General features: G+C 49.0%; 2 protein-coding genes and 1 pseudogene across 7 annotated transcripts in view; all 3 read left to right on the top strand.

Annotated features, from left to right (window-relative positions):
* The window catches only part of TEX2 (testis expressed 2), a 57,076-nt gene that overhangs the window by 6,032 nt on the left and 32,264 nt on the right, over positions 1-18,780 (top strand). The gene's annotated exons all lie outside the window — the stretch shown is intronic.
* LOC147011766 (uncharacterized) overlaps positions 1-18,780 on the top strand; it is a 369,804-nt gene that overhangs the window by 345,669 nt on the left and 5,355 nt on the right. The window lies entirely within an intron of this gene.
* Positions 1,820-6,572, top strand: LOC147011767 (uncharacterized; annotated as a pseudogene).

Genomic DNA, 18,780 nt, shown 5'->3' with positions numbered 1-18,780 from the left:
ACCTCTGGTCTCGCCAAGGTCGGCCGCGCTGGCGCCGCGGGGCTTCCAGGCTCGGAATGTTTATCTGATTCGGTTCTCTCTGGGGGAGATGTGCCGCCTTGTCGACCGGGGGCATTTGATGGTGCCGGGGGAGGTTCGCTCGGGAGGTCATCGCAGCCTCGCCGGAGGGCATGTAAGCATGAGCCGCCTGGGGGCGCTTCTGCTGCGTAGTGATGCTGTGCTTCCCAACTTGCTTCTTGATATCTTTCACGCGGTCAGGGTTTTTGTGGGTTCGTCGTGCAACTCAGTATTCGAGCACCTGTCCATTGCTTTGAAATTCAAGTCGCTCACATCGACACGTTATATGGTGTGATGGAGATAGAGGACTGAGTTATTGGCCGGATTACACCAACGGCATTAGGGTTACGGGTAGCAGATGAAGCACGGTTCCTTTTGTGCCGTCTCGTCTGGGTTTAGGTTCGCGGCCGCCTGATTAATGCCATTTTTGGCTCTGGTTGCTTTCTATGTGGTGGTGCCTATGCTTTTTGATTGTTATCGTTTTTGTTCCTCTTTGCTTTTATGTCATGGTATTCTGTGCCGATTATGCTTATCATTATAATGGTCATTTTATAATCATATTTTTTAGGAGGGAGGAGTGTGGTGTACTGGCATGCGTGGGCAGGGCACAATGCGGGGAGTGTTGTGGAGGCGTGGAGGAGTGGTTTTGGTGGTCACGTGCCTGCAAGGGATATAGGTGTTCGCGCCGCCTGAGGCGTCTGTGGTAATCTGCAGTAGTGTGCATTCGGACGGGCAATAAACAGTTCGACAACCCTCACGACTATCCGAGTCCCGCTGCCCTCCGGACACTACATCTACGACTAGGTTTGAGGGGTCAGATATATAATTTCTGTATTTACCTAAAATATTGGTTACAGCCTTAATATTAAAATTCAAGATGGCCGCCAAAATGGATGCAGACACATATTTAAATGACCGCGTTTAAGGTCCAAGAACAATTACGACAATGATTTTGGTGTACATTTCCAATATTTTTGGTAAATACAGAAATGATATATCCGACCCCTCAAACCTAGTCGTAGACACCAGTATCGCTGCTCTCAGTGGTCTAAAATCTGCTATATATATATATATAGGGTACTGGGCATTTTGGCGGCCAAGATAGTCACTATGAGCATGCCCTCCCCCCCCCCCGATTTGATACCGTCAAACCCCCCAGGCTGAATGTATCTATATATATATATATATATATATATATATATATATATATATATATATATATATATATATATATATATATATATATATATATCTTCTTCTTCTTTCGGCTGCTCCCGTTAAGGGTCGCCACAGCGGATCATCCGTATGATCCGCATAGTGATTTGGCACATGTTTTACACCGGATGCCCTTCCTGACGCAACCCTGGTCACCTCTTACGACACAGGGATATGGTACACCTATTTTAACCGGGGTATACACCGGCCCAGTATACTGGTACTCATTTTGCCGACCTCGGAAGGATGACAGGCTGAGTCAACCCCCTGGTGTATTAATTCAGTGGCCCAACGGGGCTTGAACTCAGGACCTTTTGGATCCCAAGCCGCTGCCCTAGCCACTGCGCCAACACCAGGCTCATATATATATATATATATATATATATATATATATATATATATATATATATATATATATATATATATATATATATATATATATATATATATATATATATATATATATATATATATATATATATATATATATATATATATATATATATAGTGTTTATATTCTCTTTTTCAGGTATCGTGGTAGCTGTGGAAGTTCTACGTAAGAGGCCTGGAATACAGTAGACTAGCATTAGACGTCCGTCAGCATGGAAACGCCCCAGGGACCCGCCAAGAAACTGTGCATCATACACCAGGCAGTATCTGACGAAGATGAACATTTAATCAGTCCTCAAAGTCATGACTCCTGGCTAACCTTACTTGAAGCCGCCAAAGTCAGGAACCATGTCCCCATTTTAGACGTTACAAAAACGCTTGAGGAGAAAGAAGTTCCAATTATGTTCTATCATCGAAAATGTAGAAGCATCTTCACCATGAAAAGAGACTTGGAGACTTTGAAAAGGAAAGCAGGTGAAAGCCAGAGTGATCTACCTGGTAGTAGTGGCTGCCTCCAAAACGGTCTTCCAGAAGATCGACAACAGAATCAAGAGTTTATGATCCGATCTGCATATTCTGTAGCAAGGTCAAGTAACAAAAGCACTCCAATACACATGAAAAACTTGCGCTAGCTTCACAACTGAGAGTAGATCAAACACTACGAGAGAGTGTCGTCAGAAAGGGAGAAGAAAGGATGGTAGCACTAACCAGTAGAGACATTGTTGCCGCCGAGGCACATTATCGCACTTCATGCTATAGGAATTATACTTGAGACAATGAGAATGAAGAAGAGAAAGAGACACATGAATTTATACTGTATCACAAGGTTGAAGGAGAAGCTTATGAAGAACTTTTCGAATACATCAGAGCAGATATTATTCCCAACAAGAGGCTTATACCAGTCATATCCTTCACCACAAAACTGGAATCATTAATGTTGTCTGGTGGAGTTAATCTTCTGAAGGATTCAACGAAGAAGAATATGCACAGAAGACTGAAGTCCGAGCTTGGAGGTGCAGTGGAAATATTTCCCGACGACAATGGAAAGTTGTTGATGGTTCCCTGCTGTGTATCATTAAAGGATGTTGTCTTGGAAAATCAAACTCGACATAGGGAGCTCAAGCTTTGGAAAGCCAAGTCTACAGATGTCAACAAGATCATAGATCAGACTTCGTCACATATCCGAACGGCCATCAAGCAGGACATGATTTCCACCCCGTGGCCATATCATCCGTCTGATGTAGCTACTCGTATCGCCATACCAAATCAGCTAGAGCGATTTCTGGTCGGGCTCCTCACTGGAAATCCTACTAGTACTTCGAATAAATCCCAAAGGACTGCTATTCTTGTCGAGTCATTTAGCCAGGACATGATATACGCTGTGACACGTGGGCAGTATAAACCACCAAAACATTTCCTGCTTCCTTATGCGGTAAAAGCACTCACTGGAAACATTGAGGTCATTCGGACACTGAATAAGTTTGGACATGGGGTGTCTTATGACCAGCTGGAAGAGAATGATACCGCTCTGTGTCTCCAGAAGTTAGCAATGGGCTTCAACCAGAGAGCTGTTCTACCAGTCTCCATCAAGCCCTATGTCTTCACAAATCTTGCATGGGATAATATAGACAGACTGGAGGAGACACTTACTGGAAAAGGTACGTCACATCGAGTCAACGGAATAGCAGTCCAACCTAAGGTCTATGGACCTCATCCACCCATGACTGAACTTCTAATCATTGACAAACTGAAACAAAGATCAGTCAACATTGAACACGAATTTCATAGTTCAAACATAGTTCATAGTTCAAGAACATAGTTCAAAGAGTAAAGGGTGATCAAGCTATATTTGGAGACATTGCCACTACAATACTGTCTATGGCATTGCGAGAAGGAAGTAAAAGTACCAGAATAGATGTTGTGTTCGACACGTATCGAGAGAATTCTATCACGAACAGTGAGAGATTGGCATGAGGTGAAGAGACTGGACACCAGCTCCAGGGTATCACAAGCGCACAGATTGTGAGGCAATGGAGAAGTTTTCTGACAGGAATAACTAACAAAACCAGTCTGATTAGCTTCATTGTCAGTGAATGGAGGAAGCCAGTGTACAGAGAGAAACTACATGAGAAGATTCTGGATGTAACGAGATTACAAATGCTACAGAATTACATCGCATGGCAGTGAAGAGGTACCAGATCTCCAGTGCTAGCAGGAGGAAGCAGATGGGCGCCTACTTTTCCATGCTGTCCATGCTGCTTGAGAGGGCTACCAGGCTGTAGTGATATGCGCAGAGGACACAGATGTCTTTATCATGTGTTTGGCATTCCATGACGAGATAGGAGCTCCGTTGTTCCAGAAATGTAGAACTAGAACCAGAACTAGATTAGTTGACATCGGGAAAGTCGCTGCCACTGTCGGCATAGATGTCTGCAGAGCTCTTATTGGTATACACGCATACACTGGATGTGACACTACCAGTGCTTTCGCAGGTAAAGGGAAGGCAAGTGCTCTAAAATTAGTGACCAACAACAGGGAAATCAAGAACACATTCACAGAGTTTGGCCAGGAATGGGACCTCTCCTCAGAACTGATGAACAGACTAGAGTGTGTCACATGTCTCCTCTATGGCCCCAAAGCACCATTCGTCAAGGTCAATGATCTCAGGTACAACTTGTTCTGTGTTCAGAAAGGTGAGATAGAGAGTCATCAGCTTCCACCCTGCAGGGACTGCTTAGTCAAACATGCACAAAGGGCAAACTACCAGGCTGGAATATGGAGAAGATGTCTTGAACAAGACCCAGGTGTACCAAGTTCCATTGGCAGAGGGTGGAAAATTGACATGGATGGAGCCGAGAAATTGATGGTAGTGGATTGGATGGATGGTCAGCCAGCACCTGAGGCTATCTTGGCCCTACTGGCTTGCAAATGTTCAAGGAAGTGTACACTGGCAAATGGACTTAAGTGCACTGATATGTGCAAACTGTCAGACTGCGAGAATCGGTCATCAAATGATGTGGAGAGTACGGACGAGGATGACAATGTGGATGCCGATGAACAGTAATTATTGACAGTAAATGATGAGTATTAGAGTCATCATGTACATTTCACTACAGTTGGATATATCATTTCTGTATTTACCTAAAATATTGGAAATGTACACCAAAATCACTGTCGTAACTGTTCTAGGACCTTAAACGTGATCATTTAAATATGTGTCTGCAGCCATTTTGGCGGCCATCTTGAATTTTAATATCAAGGCTGTATCCAATATTTTAGGTAAATACAGAAATGATATATCTGACCCCTCAAACCTAGTCATAGACACCAGTATCACTGCTCTAGGTGGTCTAAAATCTGCTATATATAGGGTATTGAGCATTTGGCGGCCATTTTGGAAAAAGGGGGATAACTCCCATAAAGCTGCCACCGCCACAATGCTATCACATGTTTTCCAACTCTAGGGGTTTATACCTTCATTAAAAACACTATGAGCATTCTCCCCTAATTTGATACCGGTGACCAAAATTTCGGACCAGGGCTGATCGGCTATCTCCTGAGGGTAGACACACACTTGTTCCGAGCTTTGTGGAAAGAACTGAGATTACCCTCAGTTGGGTTTGCTTTCGATGAGGCAAAGGCAAGTTGTTTCAGGACAACTTCCTCATCACAAGCTTTAGTGTACCATGGGAGGGAGGAAGAGTAGGACAACTGAAGACAAGAGGGGATAAATCTGTGCATGAGGGAGAGCAAGTTATTTTTTGAAAGAATTCCCAGGTCGAGGTGATGTTGGAGAAAGTAGCGCTAAGAGACCAGTCTATAAGTTTGATGGCTGCTTGGAGACCCTGCCAGTCGGCTTGAGTGAAATGCCAGACTCGACGGCGCTGAGGTGGTTCTCCAATAACAGCTAGAGAGTTGTTTACTTTGACAAGCATGTGGTCAGAAGAACAGTTTGGAGAGGAGGCATTTACTTGAACTCTTTGAAGCATTTACTTGCGCTGCAATCTGAGGTGCAGTTAATTGGTGATTTCTGAGGCTGGTAACTCTGTCTTCTTTTACTGTGGTGGTCCTCATGAGAGGCAGTTTCATCAGAGCACTTGATGGTTTTTGTGACTGCACTTGAAGAAACTTTCAAAGTTCTTGAAATTTTCTGGATTGACTGACCTTCATGTCTTAAAGTAATGATGGACTGTCGTTTCTCTTTGCTAAGTTGTCCATATTATGGCAAGAACAACTCGACTACATCCATCGGCACCATGCTCTGTGCAGAGTGTTGGTGCTGCCTTAGCAGTCTTCTTAGCTATTGGGTACAATCCTGGACAGGTCGCCACTCCGACACAGGATACCAGCAAGCTGGCACTCATTTTGCCGACCTTGGAAGGATGACAGGCAGACTCAACCCCACCTGGTATTAATTCAACACCAAGGGGGATTTGAACTCAGGATCCTAGGATCCAAAGGCCAACACCAGGCATACTACTGAAGTGTAGACAAAATAATGGTCTTTTACCAAATTGGGCTATTTACTGCATACCAACCCGACCTTGTCACAACAGAACTGATTGGCTCAAACTCAATAAGGAGGAAAGAAATTCCACAAATTCACTTTTAACAAGGCACACCTCCGAGTTGAAAAGTGTTCCAAGTGACTACCTCATGAAGCTGGTTGAGAGAATGCCAAGAGTGTGCAAAGTTGGCATCAAGGCAAAGGGTGGCTATTTTGAAGAATCTAGAACATAAAATATACTTCGATTAGTTTAACACTTTTTTCTTTGGTTACTACATAATTTCACAGGTGTTATTTCATTGTTCTGATGTCTTCACTATGATTCCACAATGTAGAAAATAGTAAAAATAAAGAAAAATCCTTGAATGAGGAGGTGTGTCCAAACTTTTGACTGGTACTGTAAATGTATGTATGATATATATATATATATATATATATATATATATATATATATATATATATATATATATATATATATTGTTGTGAATTCACGGCCGCGTAACTCGAATCGCGGCATGTCGCCCACCGGACGGACAATTCTGTCGTGATCCTCTCGGACCAACGCCGGGAGCTAGTCACGGGTGGGCCTTTTGACCTCACCACAATCGTGCCAATCGGCCACCCGCGTAGGATAGGGTTGTTCGCCAAACTCTATCTACCTCAGTGCCCACGCGGATGGTAAACCGGGCGATCGTACCTCACCACAGGTCGACTCCGGACACGAGCCGCTTGGGCGGCCCATTCCGTGCTATCGGGATAATGGAGCGGTGTTATCGTCGACCTGGACGGTTCAGATTAATTACCGGGATGTTGCACCCACTACGAACCCTTTACGTGAAGCAGGATGGAGGGTCAATAAAGAAAAGACGAAGCGAAACGGGCACAGTTCAACAAGCAAGCATTTTATTTCCCGGCACACAGAAAGCACGTATATACAGCCATACAGAATCAAAATGCACATAAAGCAAATGTAAGAGCAAAAACCGACTACGCGCACACACGGCAACACTTATACAGTTTTACTTCACAGACGGCGCCAACACACATTTACACAAAAGAAAACGAAAGAAGTCACCCTCACAGACAAGGAGGCAGACAGGCCCGTAGGCCAAATGTGCGCGTAACCTGGAGGAGCGGCCAGGTCCGCGAGACCGGGGAGGTCTTACCCGCAACCACGTGACGCGTTGGCGGGCAAGCCGCAAATGTGGCCGCGCCGCTGTGTCCCGACTCCGTGCCTCTTGGTGGGTTTCATTGGCACCACGTTTGGAGTGGGGTGGGAACGGGGCCCCCTTTTGCACTATCTCAGCGCGGGGGAAAGGGGGAATTGTTGATGCCCTGGGGGAGGGGAGTGGCTGGCTGGCTTGGGTCCCGCGACGAGTCGAGCGATCCCCCACACCGCAACCTCGTCGCCGACCGCCATCCTTCCTGCCTCGGAGCCGAGCTCCCTTGCTTGCAGTCCCACTGCGCGCACTCGACTCCACTCCGCCAATGCAACGCTCCTTATTCCCCAAGAGCAACCTCTCGATGACACTCTCCAAGCAACTCCAAAACCCAACTCTTTTCAATTCTCCTTGCGCTCGCCTTTTTATAGGCGGCAGGAGCAGCCAATATGCAAATTTTAGGATCAGAACGCGATTGGAGGCGGGGCCACGCCGCCCCCCCCCCCGGTCAGCCATTGGTCGGGCAAAAATGGGCGTGAACCTCTCCTGATCCTAAAATTTGCATATACAGACTTCACATACACACGCTTGGAGGTGGGGCCAAGCCGCCCCGCGCTCGCCAATTGGACGGAGGAGAAGTGGGCGTGAAGCGTTTCTGATCCGAATTTTCCCCTCGGAAAGGCGCTCGCGCTCGCGGCTCGGTGCGTTCGGCACCAATCGCCGAACGGGCCCGAGACAGCCCGACGTTCAGTGTTCACAGGTGGTGCGGGAATGGCCGTGGAAGCGATGATGTGGGATGAATTCGTGGTGGTGGAGGGTCTTCTGTAGTGAGGGTTGGCGTTGTGGTTGTTGTCTGCGGGTTGGAGCGTGGTTGTAGTTGGTGAAGATGGCTGGCATGGTGGTTAAGGTGGTTGTCGTGTGATGGCGGTTGAGACGTGGTTGGTTCAAAATAACGACAGAAAAGAAAAAAATGGCTAACTCAAAGCGTCGCAGCCCAGATGAATCACATAAAATCCCTCTATACAATGGGTTTGGGCTAACTACACAAGTACTTACAGAGATATCTCACCTGAGGGCCCTTTCTGGTGTAATGTAAATTGCCACAGCCGTAACAATATATATATATATATATATATATATATATATATATATATATATATATATATGTATATATATATATATATTGTTGGGGGTCGGGTGAGAAGACCACTTGGGGGGGGGGAGGGGGAAGCTATCTCGGCTCCCACCAGACTCCCCGGAATTGTAGGCAATCTCACACGGATAATTCCGTGACGCGGCGGGTCGCTTAACCGACTGTGGACACCAATAACTCAACCGCGTGACCTTGGGTCCTCCTGTCCATGGGTTAATCGGGTTACCGAATTAATCACGTTATTTAGTTACCGGGGAACACGCCCTCGGTATGCCTTGTCTGAACCGTATCACTCTACCGGATCGGATCACTTTACTGGATCGGATGCAGCCGAGCGACACTGCCAAGGACGTACCGGCTGAAAGGTACGGATCATTGGGAATAAAGTCCCGGCTAAGCCAGGATTCGGACCATGCTGGATCAATGAAAGAAACCACAAAAACGAGCTGGGAACATTTCTAATAATAATTTATTAACAATGGGTGAGGAATGGTAGTGATTGGTAGAGTGAAGGGGGGGGGGTGGTGCTCCGTGGTGCGGTATCAGACAGCTGGCGCGCCGTCTCTGGCTTCAGCAGTGCATCTGGAGAAGGGGTGGAGTCCAGAGTGTGTGGATGGAGTGGTAGGCGGGTGGGGTCAACGTCGTGTGGGCGGAGATGAGGCGGAGTCCAGGCAGCAGCAGGTCCACACTGTACAACATTCCCCTGCTCAATCACAGCTTTGCTGGCCGTAGAGATGAGAAGACGCTCACCATTCGTGGGGAATCCGCTGCTGCCAGCGAGGGTCGAAGGTACATTGTTATGGATAAATACATGCATGGTACGCGCGGATCACCACGGCCCACGTAGTCGGTGCTCGCGTTCGCCCGAGTCTGCTAGCGTGTGCGTGGGGCGAACACCGATATGTGTCAGATATTGAGGAAATACGATACAAAGTCGTGAGCGGTGTATTCGTGCCCTGCTTTGTATGATAAAGTCGCGAGCGGCGGACGTGTCTGCCTTCGAGTACATTCCACACAGTGTGTGTGGTTCGGCCATTACGCACGTGGCCAGCGCTCACGTTTGCACGATTCTGCCAGCGTGTACGTGGGGCGAACACTGATATGTATCAGGTATTTGGTTGAAAAGGAACGCGCCGCTTTTACTTCGCACACTCCCATCCCGCCCAACGTGGCATGGAGTTGCCTTTATCGGCCTCCGCACGCGTTTCATGCAGCGTGGGCGTCGTGCTGGCTGTTTCCTGTGTTGTGAAAAACACCATTCATGCAGCCTCTTAAGAGATATTCATTCATATGCCTTTTTAATGCAACCGGCAGTCTTCCCCAGATCATCGGCAGCTCGAGCGGATAATCCCGAACTGCCAAGTGCACTGTATGACTCACCACACTCGTTGGGTTGAGGTCTCGCTTCGGAACGGGGGCTCTGCACTGTTAATTCTCATGCGTCATCGTTTCCTCACAGCAGCGTCGCACGCGCTGGCCTCTGTGAGGACCCATCTCACAGCGAAGGCGCACATGGCTCAGATTTACCTCAGGAACAATCAGATAAGAAGAGTAGAAATGAAATGAAGAAGAAATGATGTAAGCAAACCAAGCTATGAGATCATCGCAACGCACGCCTCTGTTGTCCCTTCAGACAAAAGGGAAGGGACTATCTACACGTATAATAATGGAATAACTGTCTTGGGACCACTATCTGTTGGATGCATGCGGTTCCGTGAACCGCAACAATATATTGTGACGTCCACGGGACTTGAACAGTCCCGCCAACGTAGAATGAGCCGAAACGATGGAGGCGGTTTATCTATTTATAACCCAAAGATGGCGGTTCTAATCGCTCTACCGCAAACGGGACGAGGAAGGTGGCACGAGTCGCTTTTCACTGAGTTGATAACGTTCATTTCTCTAACCAGAAATAACAAGACTCGGCAAGAAGAGGGATCCGGGGCGATTCGACGGGATGGTGGTGTGGGTTCAGGCATGGGGAAAACACAGACAATTCCAATGAATATACAAATCTCAAACCCTCTAAGGCGCCAGGTACACACACACACACACACACACACACACACACACACACACACACACACACACACACACACACACACACACACACACACACACACACACACACACACACACACACACACACAACGTAGCTGGTCCTGGTGGTCAGGCTGGCCCGTGGTGCGGACGCAAAAGTCCCTGGATTGGCGCCGGACGAGCTGGCGTTGCGCTCGTCAGGGGCAGGAGACACCGTGGTACTGTCGACCTCCTGGTGTCGGCCCAAGTCCGCTCGCAGCCGCCAGGGAACCAGTTCTGGCGCCAAGTTGCGAGCAGGAGAGGGAGGCAGGTTCGACCCCGCACTCAGAGCCAGCAGAACCCCAGAGCCAACCGAGCTGAGGCACGAAGCACAGCAGGGCCTCGAGACACGATGAAAAACAGGATCGAATCAGTGCAACAACACAGCATGCTCCCAGCACAACAACCTCCACCAAAACGTTTTTTCTGTCCCGATCTTCTTCTTCTTCCTTTTCGACCCCGAACAGAACCTTTTTATCCTCCCGTCCTCGTCACTTCCAATCGAGCTGTTTTATTGGCCCTGCGCCGTCGCCTTCCGCCAATCGTGATCACGGGGCGGAGCCATCCGCAGCACTGTCCTGTGATGTCACGGCAAGCCTCCAGGGACTACTAAAAGGGGTTTACGCAGACACACTTACCCTATCCCGTGTCCCTATCTAATTACGTGACAATTATCATTTCCCCCTTGAAGAAATGGACATTTATTAGACAACTTATCACCACTGAATTGCTACTTATTACATCGAGATCCTGGTAAACTCGAACAGAATGGCATACCTAATTAAACATCCTAATTACCCTTTGAATGCATACCCCCCCCTCAAACGTAACAATATCTTCTTCTTCTTCTTCTTCTTCTTCTTCTTCTTCTTCTTCTTCTTCTTCTTCTTCTTCTCTCGGCTGCTCCCGTTAGGGGTCGCCACAGCGGATCATCCGTATGATCCGCATAGTGATTTGGCACATGTTTTACGCCGGATGCCATTCCTGACGCAACCCTGGTCGCCTCTTACGACACAGGGATATGGTACACCTATTTTAACCAGGGTATACACCAGCCCAGTATACTGGTACTCACGTCGCCGACCTCGGAAGGATGACAGGCTGAGTCAACCCCCTGGTGTATTAATTCAGTGGCCCAACGGGGCTTGAACTCAGGACCTTTTGGATCCCAAGCCGCTGCCCTAACCACTGCGCCAACACCAGGCTCCAAACGTAACTAACTATATATATATATATATATATATATATATATATATATATATATATATATATATATATATATATATATATATATATATATATATGTATATATATATGTATATGTGTATTGTTGCAGTTCTGGAAACCGCATCGCTCCAACATACAGTGGTCCCCAGACAGTTATTTCATTAATGTATGTTCAGATAGTCCCTTCCTTTTTGTCTAGTGGGTCGAACGGGACAATGCGTTGTGTAAATCTCATTGCTCGGTCTGATTAAACCTCTGAGCTTCATTCCTACTCTGCCTTTTTCTCTCTTCCTGAGGTAAATCCAAGCAAGGGGTCCTAGCGAGGCTGGCAGGCACTCTGCTTGGACACCCATCTGTGAAAAAAAATCCGCAGCCGTGCCCTTCGTTGTGAGAAGGGGGGGCGGGGGGTCCTCGTGAGGCCGGCGGGCATTACTCTCGGACACTCACTTTTAAAAACCGTGGAAAACCAACACCAAGTGCCCACGCTGCATGAACACATGCAGCCCAGCAGTAATTTCCACCCAAGGGCAGCAGTAAAACCCACAATGAATGCCAGTGCTGCACGAAGCATGTGCAGCGCAACGATAACCCCCTACCCACTGTTCAGGCGACGAGCAGAGTAACCAACACTAACACGTCGCTGCAGGAATGCCGTGCCAAGACCATAAGGATAACCAACGCAACGGCTCGCTGCAGGAATGCCGTGCTGAGGACAGAGAAGGAACAACCCACCAAATGCTAACAAATTACAGTGCGCACATGGCGCATTCTTTTCAACCCATTTCCAAGTCTAATTGTATCTATCTACCTTTTCAATCCAAATCTCCCTCTAATAATTATATCCAATCCTTTCCCTCGATTCCGGCACAGAGCAGGGTACGAATGAAACAGATCGGGGCTGGCGCCGAGCACATGACTGCTTTATGGCGGCGGAAGCACTTGCAGTCCCAGGATAATTTATTATCGTACACAGAGCAGGGCACGAATAATCCACATGTTGTTCGGGTCTGCATGGGTTTACCATAGCATCTTACCGTCGGTCTTCGCTGATCACCGCGGCCGCGGGTGTCTCCCACGGACGGCGAGCATCCTCTCGCCTCTCCACCTGGCGGGGCTGCGGTCAGGCAGAGGCGTACTGTGTGGCTCGGGCCGCATGGCTTGCAAGCAGGCAGCACATTGACTGGTGCTGACTGCCGGTCGTGGTGGATGGCCCGGGACTTCGATGTAGGGCGATTTGTGTCACGATGCTCGGAGCGAGATGATTCCGCAGCTTGGAACCATCTGCCTGGAAGTAGAGTGGAGCCGCTTCCGGCAATCATGGCTTCGGGCTTCCGGCTGTGTGCTGGCCGGGGCCCAACCAGAGCGCCCGATTTGTGTGACAACACCTCTTTGGGTCGTCACCCCCGCCCGCACGACAGGATCTATAAAAGATGGGTCGCGGGGCTGTCCATCGTCGTCGTGGTCGTCTTTTCCTGCTCAGCGTTCCTCGCCTTCTCACTCCGCCTTCCTTCGTCACCAACTCGCCTGCTGACTCCGCCTTCTGACTCAGTCTTCCTTCGTCACCAACTCGCCTGCTGACTCCGCCTTCCTTCGTCACCAACTCGCCTGCTGACTCCGCCTTCCTTCGTCACCAACTCGCCTGCTGACTCCGCCTTCTGACTCAGCCTTCCTTCATCACCAACTCGCCTGCTGACTCTGCCTTCTGACTCAGCCTTCCTTCGTCACCAACTCGCCTGCTGACTCCGCCTGCTGACTCCGCCTTCTGACTCAGCCTTCCTTCATCACCAACTCGCCTGCTGACTCCGCCTTCCTTCGTCACAAACCCGCCTGCTGACTCCGCCTTCTGACTCAGCCTTCCTTCATCACCAACTCGCCTGCTGACTCCGCCTTCTGACTCAGCCTTCCTTCATCACAAACTCGCCTGCTGACTCCGCCTACTGACTCGGTCTTCCTTCTTCACCAATTCGCCTGCTGACTCCGCCTTCTGACTCCGACTTCTGACTCCGACTTCTGACTCAGCCTTCCTTCGTCACCAACTCGCCTGCTGACTCCGCCTTCTGACTCAGCCTTCCTTCCTCACCAACTCGCCTGCTGACTCCGCCTGCTGACTCCGCCTGCTGACTCCGCCTTCTGACTCGGCCTTCCTTCGTCACTAACTCACCTGCTGACTCCGCCTTCTGACTCAGCCTTCCTTCGTCGCTAACTCACCTGCTGACTCCGCCTGCTGACTCCGCCTGCTGACTCCGCCTTCTGACTCAGCCTTCCTTCGTCGCTAACTCACCTGCTGACTCCGCCTGCTGACTCCGCCTTCTGACTCGGCCTTCCTTCGTCACCAACTCGCCTGCTGACTCCGCCTGCTGACTCCGCCTGCTGACTCCGCCTGCTGACTCCGCCTGCTGACTCCGCCTGCTGACTCCGCCTGCTGACTCAGCCTTCTGACTCAGCCTTCCTTTGTCACTAACTCGCCTGCTGACTCCACCTTCTGACTCGGCCTTCCTTCGTCACCGACTCGCCTGCTGACTCCGCCTGCGGACTCAGCCTTCCTTCGTCACAAACTCACCTGATGACTCCGCCTGCTAACTCAGCCTTCTGACTCGGCCTTCCTTCGTCACCAACTCACCTTCTGACTCAGCCTTCCTTCGTCACCAACTCGCCTGCTGACTCCACCTTCTGACTCGGCCTTCCTTCGTCACCAACTCGCCTGCTGACTCCGCCTTCTGACTCGCCTGCTGACTCCGCCTTCTGACTCGCCTGCTGACTCGCCTGCTGACTCGCCTGCTGACTCGCCTGCTGACTCGCCTGCTGACTCGCCTGCTGACTCGCCTGCTGACTCCGCCTGCTGACTCCGCCTGCTGACTCCGCCTGCTGACTCCGCCTGCTGACTCTGCCTTCTGACTCAGCCTTCCTTCGTCACCAACTCGCCTGCTGACTCGCCTGCTGACTCGCCTGCTGACTCGCCTGCTGACTCGCCTGCTGACTCCGCCTGCTGACTCAGCCTTCTTTCGTCACCAACTCGCCTGCTGACTCCGCCTTCTGACTCAGCCTTCTTTCGTCACCAACTCGCCTGCTGACTCCACCTGCTGACTCCGCCTTCTGACTCAGCCTTCTTTCGTCACCAACTCGCCTGCTGACTCCACCTGCTGACTCCGCCTGCTGACTCCGCCTTCTGACTCCGCCTTCTGACTCAGCCTTCCTTCGTCGCTAACTCACCTGCTGACTCCACCTTCTGACTCAGCCTTCCTTCGTCACCAACTCGCCTGCTGACTCCACCTTCTGACTCGGCTTTCCTTCGTCACCAACTCGCCTGCTGACTCCGCCTTCTGACTCGGCCTTCCTTCGTCACCAACTCGCCTGCTGACTCCACCTTCTGACTCGGCTTTCCTTCGTCACCAACTCGCCTTCTGACTCCGCCTTCTGACTCAGCCTTCCTTCGTCGCTAACTCACCTGCTGACTCCGCCTGCTGACTCCGCCTTCTGACTCCGCCTTCTGACTCAGCCTTCCTTCGTCGCTAACTCACCTGCTGACTCCACCTTCTGACTCAGCCTTCCTTCGTCACCAACTCGCCTGCTGACTCCACCTTCTGACTCGGCCTTCCTTCGTCACCAACTCGCCTGCTGACTCCGCCTGCTGACTCCGCCTGCTGACTCCGCCTGCTGGCTCCGCCTTCTGACTCAGCCTTCCTTTGTCACTAACTCGCCTGCTGACTCCACCTTCTGACTCAGCCTTCCTTCGTCACCAACTCGCCTGCTGACTCCACCTTCTGACTCGGCTTTCCTTCGTCACCAACTCGCCTGCTGACTCCGCCTTCTGACTCGGCCTTCCTTCGTCACCAACTCGCCTGCTGACTCCGCCTTCTGACTCGGCCTTCCTTCGTCACCAACTCGCCTGCTGACTCCGCCTTCTGACTCGGCCTTCCTTCGTCACCAACTCGCCTGCTGACTCCGCCTTCTGACTCGGCCTTCCTTTGTCACCAACTCCCCTACTGACTCCGCCTTCTGACTCAACCTTCCTTCGTCACCAACCTGCCTGCTGACTCGCCTGCTGACTCGCCTGCTGACTCGCCTGCTGACTCAGCCTGCTGACTCAGCCTTCTTTCGTCACCAACTCGCCTGCTGACTCTGCCTTCTGACTCAGCCTTCTTTCGTCACCAACTCGCCTGCTGACTCCACCTGCTGACTCCGCCTTCTGAGTCAGCCTTCCTTCGTCACCAACTCGCCTGCTGACTCCCTTCTGACTCGGCCTTCCTTCGTCACCAACTCGCCTGCTGACTCCACCTTCTGACTCGGCCTTCCTTCGTCACCAACTCACCTGCTGACTCCACCTTCTGACTCGGCCTTCCTTCGTCACCAACTCGCCTGCTGACTCCGCCTTCTGACTCAGCCTTCCTTCGTCACCAATTCGCCTGCCGACTCAGCCTTCTTCACTGCCTTGCCGCTGACTCTACCTAACCACCCACTGCTACGGATTCCACCTTCCTCCACTCACTGGTTTCTGACTCTGCCCAAAGTCCTTCTTTCACACCTGTCGGGCGTGCCATTCTCCGGATCGGCGTTTCGCTGCTGGAAGTGCCATGAAATGGGAGACGATGCGCCAGCTGTCAGGGAGGTATCGCCCAGCTGAGCATCCCCCCAAAACGTATTGGTGGCGTGGTCGGGCAATCGTGGAAGGTATCGAGGGACCGTTAGCCTCATCTCCTCCTCTTTCTTCTCATTAACTCCTCTTCATCGTGTGTGTGTGTGTGTGTGTGTGTGTGTGTGTGTGTGTGTGTGTGTGTGTGTGTGTGTGTGTGTGTGTGTGTGTGTGTGTGTGTGTGTGTGTGTGTGTGTGTGTGTGTGTGTGTGTGTGTGTGTGTGTGATGTCTGCCCTAGATGAAGTAAGATTGTAGAAGACTGTCGGGATAATCCTGCTCTGTGTCGTCTTTTGCCGCACCCCACACAAATTCCTTGCTATCCTCTGCTGTACTTAAAATGAAACCCTGTTCACTGTGCCACATACTTTTTCTCGCTTTGTTGTAAATGTATGCTTTGTATAGAAATGTTTCCAGCTCGTTTTCATGTTTTCTTCCATTTGTCCAGCATGTCTCACACCCAAGTTTAGCGGGACGTTATTCCCCAACGATCTGTTTCCTAGCCGGTACGTGTTTGGCGTTCCGCTCGGCTGCATCTGATCTGGTAAGATGATCCGGTTTAAGCAAGTGCATACCGAGGGCGTGTTCTCTGGTAATTGGTAATTTGGTTACGTTACCTTTAGGTAAACGATAATTATTTGACGGAGGACCCTAAGTCACGTGGTTGAGTTATTGGTGTTCGTGGTTGATTTCGAGACCTGTCGCGTCACAAAATCATTTGAGTGTGACGGCGTGTGATTCCAGAGAGTCTGATGGGAACCCAAGGTAGTTCACCCCTCGTGGTCTTCGCCCCTGACCCCTGGGTCTGCAACAATATATATATATATATATATATATATATATATATATATATATATATATATATATATATATATATATATATATATATATATATATATAATTATGGATTTCTCAATCACAGCATGTAATGTTGTTGTTTTGTTTAAAGCAGGCAGATGCATCAAACATTGCAGAATGAGTTGAAGGTAACTTTTCGCATCCTTATTCATCCGTGTGTATTAATTGGGTCCATTTCCATTTAAGAGTGTTTGTGGTCTTTTGGTTTGGAGAAAGCATTGCTCAGAGATGTTGGGTGTTGTTTCATAAATTCACTTTTATTCCCTCTGCCACTGAAGGTGGAAGGAGGTTATGTTTTCACCCCTTTCTGTCTGTCTGTCTTTGTGTGGGGGATATCTCAAAGTTGTGGACTGATCTGGACAGAATTTTGTGGACAGTTTTGGTGTGTGATAAAGACGAACTGATTTGATTTTAGTGAAGATCGGGATCCATATCTGGTTACTTGAAGTTACATATTTTTAAGTGATTCTTCACCATTGAGAGATAGGGCCAAAAACGATATATAGCACGATATCTCAAAAATGTATTGGACCCGACACGTTCTTGTGGATCAGATATTGCATTGTTGATGTATGTGCTTTACCGAGTGCCCTTCTTGTTATCTTGCCAAAACGAAGTTTTTGCAAGATATGTTAGTCAGCTTGTATGTTTTTTTTTATTTTTTATTTATTTTTTATTTTTTTATTTGTCTGTAATCACGTATAAAAAAAATTCTGCAGAGCACAGTTATCATTGGAAATTTTTGTAACTTCGCATATCAGAGGCCTATAGAGGTCCCTTTCAGCGCATAAAATTTGGAAGGTCAAGGTCACTTTGTCGCAAATCAAGGGAGTCAACGAAACCCTTATTTTTTGAGTAATTTTGATCGGATCGTCTTCAAACTTCATGGGAATATAGTTCATGGTCTGGCGCTCAGCTGATTAATTTTTGGTGGCGATTGGCCTTGACCTTCATGGTTAGCGCCTCAGGTCAAACATATTTGACCCCAAGGTCAAATTTTCTAGTTTTAGGAACCATATTATGTGGTACCTCAAATTGAACACCTCATTGAGTGCTTTCTAGATATGTCAAGCTTGAGACATTATGACGTCATTTGGTGACGTTATGAGGCAAACGCATATTTTTCATGGTTACTCTGTAGAATGATTCTCTCGTAGAATCGGAATCTCTCGTAGGCAGATATTCCTCAAGGAGTCGCTCCTGGTGGATAGCAGCTCTGTTCACCTCAGTGTGACCTTAAAGAAGTCACACGTGGTCACCTTTTGGCAAGATACGGGTCACCCTGTGGGTGACATTGGTTTATTTGTTCTTTGTTTGTTTGCAGTTCGAGGCTGTGGGGTGGCATCATTGGTGAGGACATAGCTGTGCTGCTGATGCAGTGTGCGCTGTAGCTTAGGGCTGGAATTATTAATTTTTCCACGGTGCCAGCGATGGTTCGCTTGCTCTTCGTGAAGGACACCGTGGGATCTTTAACGTCTACCAACTAATGGCGGCAGATGGAATGCC

Source organism: Eptatretus burgeri, chromosome 15 (genome assembly GCF_056783735.1).
Source record: "Eptatretus burgeri isolate ZD-2024b chromosome 15, Ebu_testis_v1, whole genome shotgun sequence".
In the NCBI taxonomy this organism is placed as follows: domain Eukaryota; kingdom Metazoa; phylum Chordata; class Myxini; order Myxiniformes; family Myxinidae; genus Eptatretus; species Eptatretus burgeri.
This window is presented reverse-complemented; position numbering and strand designations above follow the sequence as displayed.